The sequence below is a fragment of the Pseudophryne corroboree genome, chromosome 10 (genome assembly GCF_028390025.1).
Source record: "Pseudophryne corroboree isolate aPseCor3 chromosome 10, aPseCor3.hap2, whole genome shotgun sequence".
NCBI lineage: Eukaryota > Metazoa > Chordata > Amphibia > Anura > Myobatrachidae > Pseudophryne > Pseudophryne corroboree.
The window spans coordinates 16,558,689-16,572,046 of record NC_086453.1 but is presented as its reverse complement, the minus strand read 5'-3'; the positions used below and the strand labels follow the sequence as shown (position 1 = coordinate 16,572,046).

Sequence of the window (13,358 nt, the reverse complement as noted above, 5' to 3'; positions counted from 1 at the left end):
TGACTCTCCCCTTTCAGTGGACATTGGCAGCTTGTCTCTACTATGCCCAGAACCAGAGATATCAGCCTTCCAGCAGCTGGTCCCTTCTCCTGCTCCACACGCCTAATATGCAGTTTTATATTTTTGTTGGTGGATTGCTCTGGCTACTGAAGTCTGATCCCCAAGTCCCCAGTACCTCCTGAAAGGTGGGACTCTCTAGTTTTTTTTATCCCAGTTAAGCTAAGAAATCTATTTCCAGGAACTGGAGATATCTGCAGTAAAGCAAGCTGCCCTGACCCCCGGAAAATGATGAATATTAAGCCCACTCCACTATCCACCCCTCCCCTGTGTATTAAACACCCCCTACCACCCTGGAAGTCATGTATCAAGGCCCCTTTATTCAGCACAATGTCCCCTTCTACAGTTTAGCATTCTCCTTCCCGCACCATTTGTGAAGTAAAGGAGTAATTAGCAGAAATTATTTCTCCAGGTCCTACATGCTGAACGAAAGATAGAACCCCCTACCCACCGCGGGACATCAAAGCTGCCACTGATAGCACCCCCCACCCCTACCGCTGATGCGTGGGTAGGGGCCCCAGTGCATTGCTGTGCCCAGGGGCCTACACTGCTGTTAAGACGGCTCTGTGTGAGGCGGAGTGAGGGCTCCTCACTGTCACGAACCTCGGGCAGCGGCGACCGCGCTTGTCCCTGCGGGTGGCCTGGTCTGCCCGGCGCCTCTCTTCCCCTGTCAGTCTCCGGCTTCAGCGGCGGGTCGGCGCTGCTCTCCGGCGGCTTCCCGGAAGCAAGGGCGCCGCCATCACAAGCAAGGGCAAGGAGGCGGAGCAGGTCTGACGTCACCTGCCTGCTCCGCCAATCAGGCTAGGGCGGGGAATTTAAAATCAGATACCAGGCAGAGATCCGATGCCTGAGTATCTTCGTTTCTCCTGTGGAAGCTATGATCCAGAGCTCCCTCGTCCCTGCAAGCATCCTGTGCTTCCAAGCATCCTGTCCCTGCAAGCATCCTGTGCTTCCAAGCATCCTGTCCCTGCAAGCATCCTGTGCCTACAAGCAACCTGTGCTTCCAAGCATCCTGTGCCTACAAGCACCTCCGTGCCTCCAGTTACCTCCGTGTCTCCAAGCACCTCGTGCCTCCAAGCACCTCCGTGCCTCCAAGCACCTCCGTGCCTCCAAGCACCTCGTGCCTCCAAGCACCTCGTGCCTCCAAGCACCTCCGCGCCTCAAGCACCTCCGTGCCTCCAGTTACCTCCGTGCCTCCAGTTACCTCCGTGCCTCCAGTTACCTCCGTGCCTCCAAGCACCTCCGTGCCTCCAAGCACCTCGTGCCTCCAAGCACCTCGTGCCTCCAAGCACCTCCGCGCCTCAAGCACCTCCGTGCCTCCAGTTACCTCCGTGCCTCCAGTTACCTCCGTGCCTCCAGTTACCTCCGTGCCTCCAAGCACCTCCGTGCCTCCAAGCACCTCGTGCCTCCAAGCACCCCGTGCCTCCAAGCACCTCCGCGCCTCAAAGCACCTCCGTGCCTCCAGTTACCTCCGTGTCTCCAAGCACCTCGTGCCTCCAAGCACCTCGTCCCTCCAAACACCTCGGTGTCTCCAAACACCTCCGTGCCTCCAAGCACCTCCGTGCCTCCAAACACCTCCGTGCCTCCAAGGGTCTCCCAGCACTCCCTGTACTCCCAGTACCTCAGTGCCTTCAATACCACAGTGTCTCCAATATCTCAGTACCCCAGCCTTCATTATTTCTACAAGTCTTGTCTTACAGGAGACCTACAAGAATTCCTCTGGGCCTCCCGCCTGCCGTCTTAGTTCTGCATGAGGAAGACCTACATCCGGCCATCTCTACTACGACCCAGTGGCGGTTCCTCTTCCCGGTCATCGGAAGAAGCCCCGAGTCCACAACACTCCCAAACCAGGTCAGTGATAGTATACTCAGGCCACATGGACTCGGGGGATCGGAACACGGACTCTAGTGCCATCCAGAACCTGGCTTCTCGAGTGCAAAGTCAGGAAGCAGCACAAGGTCAGGTGATGCAGTACCTCCAGCAGTTGTCCGGGCGTCTGGATCAGATTCAGGCGTCTCTGGCCTCAGTAATTCCGGCTCCTGTTCCAGCAGTCGCACCAGTTGCCGTTGCCAGCAATGTTCAACCATCGGCCGGTGTCACTCCACGCCTTCAGTTGCCTACTCCGTCCCGCTATAATGGGAATCCCAAAAATTGTCGTGGTTTCTTGAACCAGTGCGAGGTACATTTCGAGCTACTTGCACACAACTTTCCTACAGACCGGTCCAAGGTAGCATATATTATTTCTCTGTTGGAAGGTTCTGCTTTGGATTGGGTGTCTCCATTATGGGAACGATCTGATCCCATGGTTTCCAACTACACCAACTTCATCTCGTCCTTTCGAAGGATTTTCGACGAGCCCGGCAGAATGACCACTGCTTCTTCCGATTTGCTCCGTGTTCGGCAGGGCGCCCGTTCCGTGGGCCAGTACGTGGTTCATTTCCAGACCATTGCTTCCGAACTACGCTGGAATAATGATGCCCTGAGAGCTGCCTTCTGGAACGGTCTTTCCGACCGGCTGAAAGACGAGCTGGTTACTAGAGATCTGCCGGATCCATTAGAAGATTTGATTTCCCTTTGCGTCAAGGTGGATCTTCGGATGCAGGAGCGTGGAAGAGAACGTAACCGTTCGGATCGTTCCAGGTTCCGGAATCCTACTCCTAGGCCGGTGGCCTCACCTAGCTCAGATGAGCCCATGCAAATTAACCGCTCCCGACTGTCTCCGGAAGAACGACAGCGTCGTCGTGAGGGTAAACTCTGCCTTTACTGTGGAGCCGCAGATCATTTTCTTAAATCTTGTAAAGTCCGTCCGGGAAACGGGCAGACCTAGCTTGTTCCGGAGGAGTCAAGCTGGGAGTTACGACAAAAGCTTCTCCAACTTCGGACTGCTTGCTTCCAGTAACTCTAGTCTCCAATTCAGTCTCCAGGTCTTGTGAAGCCCTATTGGATTCCGGAGCTGCAGGGAACTTCGTTTCTTCCTTCTGTGCCCAAAGTTTGGGTTTAAAGTTACGGCCTATCGAGCGGCCAATTTCACTGACGGCTATCAACGGGACTAGAATTTCCAAAGGTCTCATAATGTGGCGCACGGGGCCAGTTAAGCTGCGGGTCGGGGCTCTACATCAGGAAGATTTGGAACTCTTGGTAATCCCAGAAATGCCCCATGATCTGGTTCTTGGAATGCCTTGGCTGAAAAGTCATAACCCCCACATCGATTGGAAGTCGTCACAAATTCTGTCCTGGAGTTCCTTTTGTCACACTAATTGTCTTACTCCTGTTTGTCCGCTCCGTGTTACCTCCAAAACGGATGAAGAGCACATTCCGGAGGCATATCAAGGGTACAAGGACGTATTTTCGGAACAAGCTGCTGACCTGTTACCACCTCACAGGCCTTGGGACTGCCCTATTGACCTTGTCCCAGGGAAGACGCCACCTCGTGGTCGCACATATCCTCTGTCTCTTCCCGAGACTCAAGCCATGTCGGAGTATATTAAGTCCAATATGCTCAAGGGATTCATTCGCCCCTCTTCCTCCCCTGCTGGTGCAGGCTTCTTTTTCGTGAAGAAAAAGGACGGGGGGTTGAGACCATGCATCGACTACCGCGGCCTAAACGACATTACTATTAAGAATAAATACCCCTTGCCACTAATCACAGAGTTATTTGATAGGGTTCGTGGTGCCCGCATTTTTTCAAAACTCGACTTGAGAGGAGCTTATAATCTTATACGCATCCGAGAGGGGGATGAATGGAAGACTGCCTTTAATACCCGAGATGGGCATTACGAATACTTGGTGATGCCGTTTGGTCTTAGTAATGCTCCCGCGGTTTTCCAGGGATTCGTCAACGAAATCTTTCGTGATATGCTGTATCAGAGCGTTGTGGTATATCTGGACGACATACTGATTTTTTCCAAGAATCTTGTCGAACACAGGACTCAAGTCAAAGAGGTGCTACACCGTTTACAAGAGAATCATCTCTACGCCAAGCTTTCCAAATGTACCTTTGAAGTAACATCTATTCCGTTCCTCGGTTATGTCATCTCGGGGACGGAGCTTCGCATGGATCCGGAAAAGTTGTCGGCCATTCGTGATTGGACTCAGCCTCTTTCCCTGAAAGCAATACAAAGGTTCCTGGGCTTTGCGAACTACTACAGGAAATTCATTAAAGGTTTCTCCACCATTGTTGCACCCATTACTGCCCTGACGAGAAAGGGTTCTAATCCTAGTTTGTGGCCTCCGGAAGCCATTGTAGCTTTTTCTCGCTTAAAGTTAGCTTTCACGACGGCTCCAGTTCTCCAACAACCAAATTTCGAGGAACCCTTCTTCTTAGAAGTTGATGCATCTTCAGTCGGGGTGGGGGCTGTCCTCTCCCAGCATTCCTCTGATAAGAAATTACATCCGTGTGGCTTCCACTCTCGTAAATTCTCTCCAGCCGAACGAAATTACTCTATTGGAGACCAGGAACTCTTGGCAATCAAATCTGCCTTGGAAGAATGGAGATATCTTCTAGAAGGGGCTAAACATGTGTTTACCATCTACACGGATCACAAGAATTTACTGTACATCAAATCCGCACAATGTTTGAATCCTCGCCAGGCGAGATGGGCACTTTTCTTTTCCCGATTCTCGTTCATTATCAAGTACCGTGCCGGGACTCTCAATATTAAAGCAGATGCGCTTTCCCGTTCACAGGTTCCCACAGACGAGGATGAACCTCCGGAGCGGGGTTTAATTCTGAATCCAGTTTCTGTCTCTGCTGCTTTAACTACTCCAGCTCCTCCTCCTGGAAGAATGTCCGTACCAGCTAGATTCCGCCCAGGAATACTACGGTGGGTCCATAACTCCAAGTTTTCCGGTCATCCCGGCGCTCAGAAGATGTACAAGTTTCTGCAAAGGTCTTACTGGTGGAACACCATGAGGAAGGATGTACAAGATTGCGTTAATTCATGTCCCCAATGTACACAACATAAATCTCCTCGTCTGCCTCCTGCAGGGTTACTTCGTCCTCTGCCTATCCCTGTGAGACCCTGGACTCACATTTCCATGGACTTCATCACTGACTTGCCCTGTTCCAAGGGTTGCAACACCGTTTGGGTTATCGTTGACCGTTTTTCGAAGATGGCACACTTTGTGCCCTTGACTGGTCTTCCGACAGCACCGAAACTGGCTCTATTGTTTATCCGAGAACATTTTCGTTTGCATGGGTTGCCACAAGAGATTGTTTCTGACCGTGGAGTACAGTTCACCGCCAGGTTTTGGAAAGCCCTTTGTTCAACTCTACACATTAAACTTAAGTTTTCGTCGGCTTATCATCCCCAAACAAATGGACAAACGGAACGAGTCAATCAAGATCTAGAGACTTTTCTTCGGTTGTATCTCTCTCCTTCACAGGACAACTGGGTGGAGTTGTTGCCTTGGGCGGAGTTTGCCCATAACCATTTGTTTCATTCTTCCACTGGGGAATCACCATTTTTCGTCAACTACGGGTTCCATCCCCGTGTTCCGGAATTTCCAAGCCTTCCGATAATAGAGGTTCCTGCTGTAGCGTCCACTCTACGACACTTTGGACAAATTTGGAGAAAGGTTCATGCTAATCTTAAGCAGGTTTCTGTTCGGTACAAGTTCTTTGCAGATAAGAAACGGCAAGCCGCACCTCAATATAAAGTTGGGGACAGGGTATGGCTGTCCACACGGAATCTCCGGTTGAAGGTGCCCACCATGAAATTCGCTCCAAGGTTCATCGGTCCTTACCCTGTGCTACAAGTCTTAAATCCTGTGGTCTGTAAACTGGGTTTGCCTGCCCATCTTCGCATACCTAACGCCTTCCATGTTTCTCTACTCCGTCCCCTCATACTGAATCGATTCCACTCAGCACTCCCAAGGCCAACGTCCGTAGTGGCAGAAGCTGGAGCGGAGTTTGAAATCAAAGCTATTCTGGACTCTCGTTATCTTCATAAAAAATTACAGTACTTGGTGGACTGGAAGGGTTATGGACCTGAGGAGAGAAGTTGGATTGGGGCTACTGAAGTAACGGCTCCTCGTCTGATTCGGATCTTCCACTCCAGACATCCGACTAAGCCCGGGAAGTGTCCAGGGGCCACTCCTGGAGGAGGGGGTACTGTCACGAACCTCGGGCAGCGGCGACCGCGCTTGTCCCTGCGGGTGGCCTGGTCTGCCCGGCGCCTCTCTTCCCCTGTCAGTCTCCGGCTTCAGCGGCGGGTCGGCGCTGCTCTCCGGCGGCTTCCCGGAAGCAAGGGCGCCGCCATCACAAGCAAGGGCAAGGAGGCGGAGCAGGTCTGACGTCACCTGCCTGCTCCGCCAATCAGGCTAGGGCGGGGAATTTAAAATCAGATACCAGGCAGAGATCCGATGCCTGAGTATCTTCGTTTCTCCTGTGGAAGCTATGATCCAGAGCTCCCTCGTCCCTGCAAGCATCCTGTGCTTCCAAGCATCCTGTCCCTGCAAGCATCCTGTGCTTCCAAGCATCCTGTCCCTGCAAGCATCCTGTGCCTACAAGCAACCTGTGCTTCCAAGCATCCTGTGCCTACAAGCACCTCCGTGCCTCCAGTTACCTCCGTGTCTCCAAGCACCTCGTGCCTCCAAGCACCTCCGTGCCTCCAAGCACCTCCGTGCCTCCAAGCACCTCGTGCCTCCAAGCACCTCGTGCCTCCAAGCACCTCCGCGCCTCAAGCACCTCCGTGCCTCCAGTTACCTCCGTGCCTCCAGTTACCTCCGTGCCTCCAGTTACCTCCGTGCCTCCAAGCACCTCCGTGCCTCCAAGCACCTCGTGCCTCCAAGCACCTCGTGCCTCCAAGCACCTCCGCGCCTCAAGCACCTCCGTGCCTCCAGTTACCTCCGTGCCTCCAGTTACCTCCGTGCCTCCAGTTACCTCCGTGCCTCCAAGCACCTCCGTGCCTCCAAGCACCTCGTGCCTCCAAGCACCCCGTGCCTCCAAGCACCTCCGCGCCTCAAAGCACCTCCGTGCCTCCAGTTACCTCCGTGTCTCCAAGCACCTCGTGCCTCCAAGCACCTCGTCCCTCCAAACACCTCGGTGTCTCCAAACACCTCCGTGCCTCCAAGCACCTCCGTGCCTCCAAACACCTCCGTGCCTCCAAGGGTCTCCCAGCACTCCCTGTACTCCCAGTACCTCAGTGCCTTCAATACCACAGTGTCTCCAATATCTCAGTACCCCAGCCTTCATTATTTCTACAAGTCTTGTCTTACAGGAGACCTACAAGAATTCCTCTGGGCCTCCCGCCTGCCGTCTTAGTTCTGCATGAGGAAGACCTACATCCGGCCATCTCTACTACGACCCAGTGGCGGTTCCTCTTCCCGGTCATCGGAAGAAGCCCCGAGTCCACAACACTCCCAAACCAGGTCAGTGATACTCACATGGAGATTGGATAGGTTCAAAAGAATATTCAGCAATTGCTTTTCATGTGACTGCGGCATGTGTGCACACCTGCCACCATCGGAGGATCATTCACATCACTGGTTTGTGATCCTTCACTGGCAAAGATTTCTAGCTGCCAAAACTGAGCACAGGCAATACCAGGGGTGTATGGGCAGTGCCAGGGGTGCTCAGGCAATACCAGGGGTGCACGGGCAATGCTAAGGGTGCACAGGTACCTGTATATAATGCCCACATGTATATACTGCTGCACCTGTGTATAATCAGGGCCGGTTCTACACCCTGTGGCGCCCAGTGCGAAAAAGTTTCCACTGGCGCCATCCCCCCCCCCCCCCCCCCCGCGGCAAAACAGTTAGTGCCAAAAAAACAGGGGCGTGGCTTCATAGGGTCGGGCATGGCCACAGTTATGCCCCCAGTAGCTGTGCCCCCAGATTTGACCGAAGTAGTTGTGCCCCGCAGTAGCTGTGCCCCCAGTAGATTTGCCCCCAGTAGTTGTGCCCCCTATAGCTATGCCCCCTGTTGCTTTGCTCCCAGTAGTTGTGCCCCCTGTCGCTGTGCCCCCAGTAGTTGTGCCCCTGTAGCTATGCTCCCAGTAGTTGTGCCCCCAGTAGCTATGCCCCCAGTAGATTTGCCCCAGTAGTTGTGCCCCCTGTTGCTTTGCCCCCTGTTGATGTGCCCCTTAGTAGCCGCTTGCAAACACACACAAAAATAAAAAAAAACAATACTCACCACTGCCCCGCTTCTGCTTCCCGACCGCTGCTGCTGCTGCTGCTCCATCTGGCCGCCCGCGGCTCCTCTCCCATAGCAGCGCCACACTGACACTAGAGGTCAATAATGACCTCTAGTGTCTGTCACTGGAGCCGGCTGCAGCGGACGCCCACACAGCCCACAGCGTCTGCTGCAGCCGGGAAGCGGGGTGCGGGTAGGCGGGGGTGCCGGCGGGGTGACTGTGGCCGCACCCTCAGGCCGCAGCACCCCGGGTGCAGGCACTGCTTACCCGCACCAAGAACCGCTCCTGTGTATAATGCCCACATGTATATACCGCTGCACCTGCGTATAATGCCCACATGTATATACCGCTGCACCTGCGTATAATGCCCACATGTATATACCGCTGCACCTGCGCATAATGCCCACATGTATATACCGCTGCACCTGTGTATAATGCCCACATGTATATACCTCTTCTCTTGCGTATAATGTCCACATGTATATACCGCTGCACCTGCGTATAATGCCCACATGTATATACCGCTGCACCTGTGTATAATGCCCACATGTATATACCTCTTCTCTTACGTATAATGTCCACATGTATATACCGCTGCACCTGCGTATAATGCCCACATGTATATACCGCTGCACCTGCGCATAATGCCCACATGTATATACCTCTTCTCTTGCGTATAATGTCCACATGTATATACCGCTGCACCTGCGTATAATGCCCACATGTATATACCGCTGCACCTGCGTATAATGCCCACATGTATATACCGCTGCACCTGTGAATAATGTCCACATGTATATACTGCTGCGCCTGTGTATAACCCCCACATGTATATACTGCTGCACCTGCGTATAATGCCCATATGTATATACCGCTGCACCTGTCTATAATGCCCACATGTATATACCGCTGCACCTCTGTATAATGCCCACATGTATATACTGCTGCACCTGTGTATAATGCCCACATGTATATACTGCTGCACCTGTGTATAACGCCCACATGTATATACCGCTGCACCTGCGTATAATGCCCACATGTATATACCGCTGCACCTGTGAATAATGTCCACATGTATATACTGCTGCGCCTGTGTATAACCCCCACATGTATATACTACTGCACCTGCGTATAATGCCCACATGTATATACCACTGCACCTGTCTATAATGCCCACATGTATATACCGCTGCACCTCTGTATAATGCCCACATGTATATACTGCTGCACCTGTGTATAATGCCCACATGTATATACTGCTGCACCTGTGTATAACGCCCACATGTATATACTGCTGCACCTGTGTATAATGCCCACATGTATATACCGCCGCACCTGTGTATAATGCCCACATGTATATACTGCTGCACCTGTGTATCATGCCCACATGTATATACCGCTGCGCCTGTGTATCATGCCCACATGTATATACTGCTGATCCTGTGTATAATGCCCACATGTTACTGCTGCACCTGTGTATAATGCCCACGTGTATATACTGCTGCACCTGTGTATAATGCCCACATGTATATAGTATGCTGCATCTGTGTATAATGCCCACATGTATATATCGTTGCACCTGTGTATAATGCTCACATGAATATACCACTACACCTGTGTATAATGCCCACATGTATATACTGCTATCTTTTATTAAGAAAAATTGCAACATACATTACATAAATATGGTAAAACTCATAAAAATAAGACATACGATATACATTGAATTGTTGCCCAATAATCTAAACCAAAAAGCAACAAAGCTTATATAACTATACGCAATGTCGATATTGCTTAACATCTAAGCAAAAAACAACCTACTATATAGAAACAACACATATCAATGTTTACTACTTTTTATAAGTTACGAGAGTTATTAAATGGCTATGTTATGCCAAGGTTATGTCATGTTAATGTTATGCCAAGGTTATGTCATGTTATACTAAGGTTATGTCATGTTATACTAAGGTTATGTCATGTTAATGTTATGCCAAGGTTATGTCATGTTATACTAAGGTTATGTCATGTTATACTAAGGTTATGTCATGTTATACTAAGGTTATGTCATGTTAATGTTATGCCAAGGTTATGTCATGTTATACTAAGGTTATGTCATGTTAATGTTATGCCAAGGTTATGTCATGTTATACTAAGGTTATGTCATGTTATACTAAGGTTATGTCATGTTATACTAAGGTTATGTCATGTTAATGTTATGCCAAGGTCATGTCATGTTATCAGAGCCGGCCCTAACCAATATGATGCTCTAGGCAAGATTTTGGCTGATGCCCCCTAGCACCGCCACTAGTTCTGCAGGAGATGCCTGGCATGAGTCAGCTGGCAGCTCTGCTAACGTTGGGCGTCTTTTGTTTATGAAAATGCATCTTATTATTTGCATTACTATGTGGCTATAATGCACAAGCAGCTTCTGCTGATTAAAATGATATACAGCATGCCTATATTCTGTGTGTGACTGCGGCTGTATCTGCATATGAAATGCTACATTACAGTGATTTCCAGGAATACACTGCAACGTAGCATTTCATATGTAGATACAGACGCAGTCACACACAGAATATAGGCATGCCGCATATCATTTTAATCAGCAGAAGCTGCTGGTGCCCCTAGGTATACAAAATGCCCTAGGCATTTGCCTAGTTTGCCTATGCCTAAGGCTGACTCTGCATGTTATGCCGAGGTTATGTCATGTTATGCCGAGGTATCAACTGATGGGTGATTTACAGGATAGATAATATCAGGCTCCAGGTTATTCTGTAATGTTAGTAAATAAAATCCCTGTACAACTAAGCCCGGCTGAAGAAGCTACTTCCCAGCTATCCAAGTACACCCTGTTATCATACATGTTAGGTGTTACCCTCTCCTGTTTGATCACACAGTCTGATCTTCCCATTTGGTCTAATGACAAGAGCTGCAGCTAATATTATCACACCGGATGTGCCGTCAGCATTTCCGTGGCCTGCGAGCGCCACCTTGTCACCGCAATCACCAACTTGCCTGATAATGGTCCCCGACTCCCTTCAAGTCATCAATCTTTTTAAATGGAATTGTGGGGGGGTGACTACATTTTTTGTAGCCACTCACTGGTCCTTGTACAGTATATGTTATATTATGAATGAGCAAGCCCCAATTTCAGAAACAAATACACTAATAAACTATGGGGGTCATTCCGAGTTGATCGCTAGCTGCATTTGTTCACTGCGCAGCGATCAGGCTGAAAAACGGCAGTTCTGCGTATGCGGCGCAATGCGCACGTGCGTCGTACGGGCACAACGAACGATGTAGTTTTGCACAGGGTCTAGCGAAGCATTTTAGTCGCACTGGTGGCCGCAGAGTGATTGACATGAAGTGGGCGTGTCTGGGTGGCAACTGACCGTTTTCAGGGAGTGTTCGAAAAAAACGCAAGCGTGCCAGGGAAAAGGCAGGCGTGGCTGGGCGAACGCAGGGTGGGTGTATGCCGTCAAAACAGGAACTGAACAGTCTGAAGTGATCGCAAGCGCTGAGTAGGTCTGAAGCTACTCTGAAACTGCACAAAAATATTTTGTAGCCGCTCTGCGATCCTTTCTTTCGCACTTCTGCTAAGCTAAAATACACTCCCAGTGGGCGGCGGCATAGCGTCTGCACGGCTGCTAAAAACTGCTAGCGAGCGATCAACTCGGAATGACCACCTATGAGTCCTCCGCTGGCTGCTCTTTGTAAATGGAGTGTGATTTATCTAAGAGACTGGGGGTATAATTCAGACCCAATCACTGGTACAACAGCGATCGCAGCCTAAAGCCCTTGCTGGAGTGCACACGCACCTTAGACTAAGTGAGATGCGATCGCCTCTGCCTGACTGACAGGCAGAGGTGGTCGCAAGGCGGGAGGGGGCGTGACTACAGTGTTAGAATGCCGTTGGTGGGATGTGGTCCGGACAACGCAGGCGTGTCCGGACCGTTGCAGGGGCGGGCCGTGGCAACTGCGTGACATCACATGCAGCCGCTGCGACCTGGAACGTAGCGGGTAGCCGACTGCCAGCGCAGCTAGCCTGCACAGGTAGAGAGCTACTTGGCAGGTGCAAAAGCATCGCCACCATGCAATGCTTTCACACCCGTGCGGGGATGGGGGCAGGGCCTGACATGCGGGGCGGACTAGCCCTGTACTGGGCGTCCCCCCGCACGTCAGAGAAAGTGGCCCTCATTCCGAGTTGATCGCTCGCAAGGCGAATTTAGCAGAGTTGCTCACGCTAAGCCTACGCCTACTGGGAGTGTATCTTAACTTCTTAAAATTGCGACCGATGTATTGGCAATATTGCGATTACACATCTCGTAGCAGTTTCTGAGTAGCTTCAGACTTACTCGGCATCTGCGATCAGTTCAGTGCTTGTCGTTCCTGGTTTGACGTCATAAACACACCCAGCGTTCGCCCAGACACTCCCCCGTTTCTCCGGCCACTCCTGCATTTTTTCCGGAAACGGTAGCGTTTTTATCCACACGCCCCTAAAACGCTGTGTTTCCGCCCAGTAACACCCATTTCCTGTCAATCACACTACGTTCGCCGGAGCGAAGAAAAAGCTGTGAGTAAAAATACTATCTTCATTGTAAAATTACTTGGCGCAGTCGCAGTGCGAATATTGCGCATGCGTACTAAGCGGAATTTCACTGCGATGCGATGAAAATTACCGAGCGAACGACTCGGAATGAGGGCCAGTGATCGTAGATGTGCTAAATTTAGCACATCTACGATCAGATCTGAATCACCCCCTGAACGTTTATGTATACAGAGGAAAGATTTTAGTATGAAGAATTTACTGCAGCGCTAGTGACATCTAGTGGATTGTACAGGTATTGTGGGCAGTTTCCTTTTTTTTTTTCTTTTACTCTTTGGGGGTATTTCAGACCTGATCGTAGCAGCAACTTTTTTAGCAGTTGGGCAAAACCACGGGGGTCATTCCAACTCGATCACAGCGTGCTTTCGTTCGCACAGCTGCAACCGGGTCACTACTGCGCACGCGCGGGGGCCGTAATGTGTCGTTGCCCGGAGACAGCCATCGCCAGGCAACGATGCTGTCAGCGAAAAAAAGCGGTCGCAGCGGCGATTGCAAGAAGATTGACTGCAGGACGGCGTTCCGGGGCTTCAATTGACCATTGGAGACCGTTTTCGGGGAGT

The 13,358-nt window shown here is 51.0% G+C and overlaps 1 protein-coding gene across 1 annotated transcript in view; it reads left to right on the top strand.

Moving 5' to 3' along the window:
• The window catches only part of LOC134965796 (trypsin-3-like), a 73,117-nt gene that overhangs the window by 24,691 nt on the left and 35,068 nt on the right, over positions 1-13,358 (top strand). The gene's annotated exons all lie outside the window — the stretch shown is intronic.